This window comes from Neoarius graeffei, chromosome 7, assembly GCF_027579695.1.
Source record: "Neoarius graeffei isolate fNeoGra1 chromosome 7, fNeoGra1.pri, whole genome shotgun sequence".
Classification (NCBI taxonomy): domain Eukaryota; kingdom Metazoa; phylum Chordata; class Actinopteri; order Siluriformes; family Ariidae; genus Neoarius; species Neoarius graeffei.
Window position 1 is genome coordinate 61,165,087 of NC_083575.1, and position 7,890 is coordinate 61,172,976.

Consider the following 7,890-nt stretch of genomic DNA (forward strand, 5'->3'; position numbering starts at 1 on the left):
GGAATCCCCTCAAATAAAATAACTTGCTAGCCACAGAATGGCCTGATATTTTGTGAGATATTACAGAAATAAACATATATCACAATGATCAAATTTCAGAGGGAACTAAATTTCACCAATTTTATGAAATTGAAAGGCCAGATGGCTTTAAGTGTCTTTTTTTAAGCTGAAACATTAATAGTACTACACCAAATGAATGAATGAATTCATTCATTTATCAATTAACATATTAATATTAATATGCTTTGTGTTTTCTAATAAAATATTCAGTACAGAAAACCAGCTCCTTGTTGATTGAATAGCAGGGTTTTTTTAATTCTTTCCAATGCATGTCAAACATTGTTAATGTTTTTGTTGACGAAAATGGTATCATTTTGTTAACCTACAAACCTATATGTTGTAATACATATAATAGATCATTTATAGATTATGGTAGACAAGCCAAAGTATTGTGATATGAAAATTTTGTTACACTGCCCAACTATCGCTTCACTTTGCAACCTGGAATATATTCTTAATATAACTATATTTTTTCGCAGTCCAAATCCTGTGCTCTGATTGGCTGGCAAGCGGGTCCATATCCTACTACGGACCCCAGTTCCGGACCTCTGGCGACTCGCTCATTCACAACAACAAACATAGTAACATTTTTTGTCAACATTTATCTTCTTTTATAAGATTTATTTATAAGATTATCAAAAATCTTATAAATTTTTGCCAGCATTTCTCAGGAGAATAGCATTAATTTTACAGCATGGATAGCGATAACGGCAGTGTTCACAGCGAAAGCGAGTTTTACTTAGCCTGGGCCCGCCCATCCTAAGTGTGACGCAACACGGGGGCCTGTTGCGAACTTAGTCTGGCAAGGCAAGCTATCTCCAGCTCTTCCAAGCTCCCGAAAAATCGGAAGCCAATCAACTTTGAGCATCTCCAACGGCCCTGGGTAGAGGCGTGTTCAAGGCAGTGACGTAGTAGAACTGCGACCGGAAGCCATAGATTGTTTACAGAATCTATGCCGGAAGTACTTCATTCACTAGAAACATTACGAACATGGAGCAGCGGCAAGCCTTTGACACAGCGGTAGATGCTGTATTGAAAGCATTCAACGGGAAGTTTTCATTGAAAACAGAGAAAAGAGCAGCCCTGGAGGTATTTATCTTCTTCCTGTTACTCAAGCAGTTTCCATTGCGTCACATACGTCAGAGGAAAGAGTGATGTGATTGGTTTAAGCTTCGTCACAGCCTTTTCTGGCTTCGACCAGTAGCAAACTGAGGCATTTCAGGGAGGCGGGTCAACCACGCGCTTTGGGAAACGGTTGGGCTTAATATCTTTGCCACACCAATAGCTCGCAGAGCTTTGAAGTTGCGTTAGTCAGACTAAGGGCCTCTGCATGCTCTTGCGACAAGGCTTTCGCAGATAGCTTTTCGCAGACAGTTGTAATTTATCGTTGAGCGGGGAGGAATAGGCGTGCGCGATGTTATTCACCGCCACAATGCAAGGGGGCGCGAAGTCGCTAGGAGTAGTTGGTGGGTGTGGTTAGTGGAGTGTTTATCCTCCGGTTACTTATAATGACTAGAACTGGAGTCGTATAAATGTACGTACTTCCTCAATCAACCGCTCTTTGTGCTGCTCCATCTTCGCTCGTGTTTTTAAAAATGGCGGTCGTGAAAACAAAACAAACCGGGAAAGTAGGGAAGCGGAAGTGCGTGTACAGCGGATGTAGAGTGGACCAATCAGAGCCCTCTTGTCTGCGACGCTGTCTGCGAGGCTTCTGCAGTGGTCACAATTTTTGGGAGGTGCGCGCAGAGCGTCTGCGAAGGTAGGGGGGCTACGCAGACACCATCTGCGAGGACTGCGTTGTCAGCATAAATTGGCCTTAAGTTTTACTACCCTGAGGAAGAAGAAATAAAAGAAAACATTTCAGGAGAAAGCTAAAACCTGTAATTTGCTAAAACCGAGCAAAAACATGGCTGAATCCTGAATGACTCAGTTTTGTATAAATAGGGGACTACATAGGCGGCAAAATGTAGGGGGGTTTTTTTCTTGCCATGGAAGTGCACTTGTATACTGAAGGCCAATTTATGCTGACAACACAGTCCTCGCAGATGGTGTCTGCGTAGCCCCCCCACCACCTTCGCAGACGCTCTGCGTGCACCTCCCAAAAATTGTGACCACCGCAGAAGCCTCGCAGACAAGAGGGCTCTGATTGGTCCACTCTACATCCGCTGTACACGCACTTCCGCTTCCCTACTTTCCCGGTTTGTTTTGTTTTCACTACCGCCATTTTTAAAAACACGAGCGAAGATGGAGCAGCACGAAGAGCGGTTTTTTTTTATTTTTTTTTTATTTCCAAAAACATTCAAAATACAGCACGAAGAGCGGTTGATCGAGGAAGTACGTACATCTATACGACTCCAGTTCTAGTCATTATAAGTAACCGGAGGAGAAACACTCCACTAACCACACCCACCAACTACTCCTAGCGATTTCGCGACTTCGCGCCCCCTTGCGTTGTGGCGGTGAATAACATCGCGCACGCCAATGATAAATTACAACTGTCTGCGAAAAGCTGTCTGCGAAAGCCTTGTCGCAAGAGCATGCAGAGGCCCTGAGGAGAAAGCAATTTGCATTACAGCCGTAAATGAGGATTAAAATTAGCGGCTCGGCTCGGTTTTCCCTTTCGGGTGCTCTCGTTTTCTGTTAGAATTTAGTAAAGAAAAAATATATATTACTTACCAGCTTAAGGTCGGTCCGTATGGTGAAAACACCCTGACCTTGGCCCAGAGGGCCTCGGTCAGTACTTTCAAGACCTCGGTCACGGTATTTCACCATACCTCCCAGCTGGTAAATAACATTCTTTCAGGGACACTTCTGGCTCAGGCTTAGGGATTAACATATACAAATCACAGGACGTGAGACTGTAACACAGTACAACACTATATACATTTATGTGTAAAACAATCCTAAAATTATGAGAGTAATGAGAAATATAGTGAAGAGTAAAGGAACCACCCCTTTTGTACAACCACAACGTACAGAACGTTGTCCATGACAGTAGGCTATATATGCACAGGACCAGTCAAAAGCTTGGACACATCTACTTATTCACAAGTTTTTCTGTATTCTGACTATTTTCTACATTGTAGAACAATACTGAAGACATCAAAACTATGAAATAACATATGGAGTATATATATATATATATATATATATATATATATATATATATATTGTGTGTGTTATTTACCAGCTGGGAGGTCCGTATCGTGAAATACCGTGATCGAGGTCGTAAAAGTAATGGCCGAGGTCAGTATTCAAGGTTGAGGTCACGGTATTTCACCATACGGACCGACCTTAAGCTGGTAAATAATATTTTTTTTTTCTTTACCAAATTCTAATAGAAAACCGAGCCGCCATTTTGAATCCTCATTCACGGCTGTAATGCAAATTGCTTCCTCCTCAGTATGCAAGTGCACTTCCGTGGCAGGAAAAAAACCTACATTTTGCCGCCTATGTAGTCCCCTGTTTATACAAATAGGAGTCGTTCAGGATTCAGCCATGGTTTTGCTCGACCAAAGTTATACAGTATTATGACCTTTATATTGCATAAATAAAGCCATTTGGTGAAACTTTGAAGAAGAGATTGTACTGATTTAAAGTTTTTACCTAACATAATATTATGTATTAGGATAACATGGTCCAAAATGGGCGTCATTAACTAATGAGATCAAACTGTTAGCAAGTTAGAGGTTTTAGCTTTCTCCTGAAATGTTTTCTTTTATTTCTTTTTCCTCAGGGTAGTAAAACTCGCTTTCGCTGTGAACACTGCCGTTATCGCTATCCATGCTGTAAAATTAATGCTATTCTCCTGAGAAATGCTGGCAAAAATGTATAAGATTTTGATAGTCTTATAAATAAATCTTATAAAAAAGATAAATGTTGACAAAAAATGCTGCTATGTTTGTTGTTGTTGTGAACGAGCGAGTCGCCAGAGGTCCGGAACTGGGGTCCATACCGTAGGATACGGACCCGCTCGCCAGCCAATCAGAGCACAGGATTTGGACCGCGAAATAAATAAATGGAATTAAGTGGTAAATAAAAAGAGTGTTACAAAATGTTTCATATTTTAGATTCTTCAAAGTAGCCAGTGTTTACCCTGATGACACTTTGCACACTATTGGCATTATCTTGGTGGCGTTAGAGAGTTTAAGATGGTGACTTGAAACCTGCTGAGAAGAACCAGGCTGTATGAGTCACCTGGAATGCGTTTCAGTTAACAGGTGTGCCTCGTCAAAAGTTAATTAGCGCAATTTCTTGCCTTCTTAATGCGTTTGAGCTCAAACAGTAAATAGTAAATAATAAAAGTACACTAAATAGCCCTATTCCTCAACTGTTGTAATCCATATTATGTCAAGAATCGCTCAACTAAGAGAAACAACATCCACCATTACTTTAAGACATAAAATGTCTTTTAATTAATAAAAATACAGAAAAACAGTTGAATTACAAGGTGTGTCCAAACTTCTGTTTTGTACTGTATATGTCCCACACACATACACACACACTTAATGATTAAACATTATTGATGTCAAGCACCGTCAGTATCTGCACAAACCTTGCGTGAGTGATAAGATCATTTGAAGCTCTGTCTGCCAGTGTGTGTGCATATGTGTGGGGTGTTTATTAAAGGGATCCTCCAGCGGATTTATTTTCAGACTTATTTTAAAGAAAAGTAGTCACAGATTTCAAAAATCAACCCTCCATTTTCAGAGACCAAATAGTGTTCGAGAAAAATACATTTTCTTTAAAATGCCAGATGGGCTTCCTGCGGTGGTGACGTATGCGATGACGTCAGGTAGTGGGCTCTTTGAGCAACTCAGCTGTTTATATTCTCTGTTTACATTACTAAAGAAAGTTTTGCTGGTTTTACAAGTATTTTGCCAGATTTACCAGTTTTTAAATAAGTATGCCTCATTTTGTAGCATATACAGTGGCATGCAAAAGTTTGGGCACCCTTTCTGAAAATGTTGGTTACTGTGAATAGTTAAGTGAGCAGAACATGAACTGATCACCAAAAGGCATAAGGGTAAAGATGACACATTTCTTTAATATTTTCCACAAGATTACATTTTTATTTCCATCATTCACAGGTGTAAAATACCAAAAAATGAAAAGGACCTGAAGCAAAAGTTTGGGCACCTGGCATGGTCAGTACTTAGTAACACCCCCTTTGGCAAGTATCACAGCTTGGAAACACTTTTTGTAGCCAGCTAATAATCTTTCAGTTCTTACTTGGGGAATTTTCGCGCATTCATCCTTGCAAAAGGCTTCCAGTTCTACAAGTTTCTTGGGCTGTCTTGCATGCATTGCTCTTTTGAGATCTATCCACAGATCTTCAATGATGTTTAGGTCAGGGGACTGAGAGGGCCAGGGCAAAACCTTCAGCTTGTGCCTCTTGAGGTACAGTATTCCATTGTAGATTTTGAGGTGTGTTTTGGATCATCGCCTTATTGTAGGACCCATCCTCTTTTTAACTTCAACTTTTTTACAGATGGTGTGATGTTTGCTTCCAGAGTTTGCTGGTATTTATTCGAATCCATGCTTCCCTCAATCAATGAAATGTGCCCTGTGCCACTGGCTGCAACACAACCCCAAAGCATGATCGATCCACACCCATGCTTCAGAGTTGGAGAGGTGTTCTTTTCCTGGAATTTGGCACTATTTTTTCTCCAAACATACCTTTGCACATTGTGGCCCAAAAGTTCTATTTTGATTTCATCAGTCCACAGGACTTGTTTCCAAAATGCATCAGGCTTATTTAGATGTTCATTTGCAAACTTCAGATGCTGAATTTTGTGGCTAGGACACAGGAAAGGTTTTCTTCTGATGACTCTCCTATGAAGGTCATACAACCCCGATTCCAAAAAAGTTGGGACAAAGTACAAATTGTAAATAAAAACGGAATGCAATGATGTGGAAGTTTAAAAATTCCATATTTTATTCAGAATAGAACATAGATGACATATCAAATGTTTAAACTGAGAAAATGTATCATTTAAAGAGAAAGATTAGGTGATTTTAAATTTCATGACAACAACACATCTCAAAAAAGTTGGGACAAGGCCATGTTTACCACTGTGAGACATCCCTTTTTCTCTTTACAACAGTCTGTAAACATCTGGGGACTGAGGAGATAAGTTGCTCAAGTTTAGGGATAGGAATGTTAACCCATTCTTGTCTAATGTAGGATTCTAGTTGCTCAACTGTCTTAGGTCTTTTTTGTCGTATCTTCCGTTTTATGATGCGCCAAATGTTTTCTATGGGTGAAAGATCTGGACTGCAGACTGGCCAGTTCAGTACCCGGACCCTTCTTCTACGCAGCCATGATGCTGTAATAGATGCAGTATGTGGTTTGGCATTGTCATGTTGGAAAATGCAAGGTCTTCCCTGAAAGAGACGTCGTCTGGATGGGAGCATATGTTGCTCTACAACCTGGATATACCTTTCAGCATTGATGGTGTCTTTCCAGATGTGTAAGCTGCCCATGCCACATGCACTAATGCAACCCCATACCATCAGAGATGCAGGCTTCTGAACTGAGTGCTGATAAGAACTTGGGTCGTCCTTCTCCTCTTTAGTCCGAATGACACGGCATCCCTGATTTCCATAAAGAACTTCAAATTTTGATTCGTCTGACCACAGAACAGTTTTCCACTTTGCCACAGTCCATTTTAAATGAGCCTTGGCCCAGAGAAGACGTCTGCCCTTCTGGATCATGTTTAGATACGGCTTCTTCTTTGAACTATAGAGTTTTAGCTGGCAACGGCGGATGGCACGGTGAATTGTGTTCACAGATAATGTTCTCTGGAAATATTCCTGAGCCCATTTTGTGATTTCCAATACAGAAGCATGCCTGTATGTGATGCAGTGCCGTCTAAGGGCCCGAAGATCACGGGCCCTTAGGGCCTCTGCATGCTCTTCCGACAAGGCTTTCGCAGATAGCTTTTCGCAGACAGTTGTAATTTATCGTTGAGCGGGGAGGAATAGGCGTGCGCGATGTTATTCATCGCCACAACGCAAGGGGGCGCGAAGTCACGAAATCGCTAGGAGTAGTTGGTGGGTGTGGTTAGTGGAGTGTTTATCCTCTGGTTACTTATAATGACTAGAACTGGAGTCGTATAGATGTACGTACTTCCTCAATCAACCGCTCTTCGTGCTGCTCCATCTTCGCTCGTCTTTTTAAAAATGGCGGTCATGAAAACAAAACAAACCGGGAAAGTAGGGAAGCGGAAGTGCGTGTACAGCGGATGTAGAGTGGACCAATCAGAGCCCTCTTGTCTGCGACGCTGTCTGCGAGGCTTCTGCGGTGGTCACAATTTTTGGGAGGTGAGGGCAGAGCATCTGCGAAGGTGGGGGGGCTACGCAGACGCCATCTGCGAGGACTGCATTGTCAGCATAAATTGGCCTTTAGACGGCACTGACCCTTACGCACAGATTCTTCCAGATTCTCTGAATCTTTTGATGATATTATGCACTGTACATGGTGATATGTTCAAACTCTTTGCAATTTTACACTGTCGAACTCCTTTCTGATATTGCTCCACTATTTGTCAGCGCAGAATTAGAGGGATTGCCGATCCTCTTCCCATCTTTACTTCTGAGAGCCGCTGCCACTCCAAGATGCTCTTTTTATACCCAGTCATGTTAATGACCTATTGCCAGTTGACCTAATGAGTTGTAGTTTGGTCCTCCAGCTGTTCCTTTTTTGTACCTTTTACTTTTCCAGCCTCTTATTGTCCCTGTCCCAACTTTTTTGAGATGTGTTGCTGTCATGAAATTTCAAATGAGCCAATATTTGGCATGAAATTTCAAAATGTCTCACTTTCGACA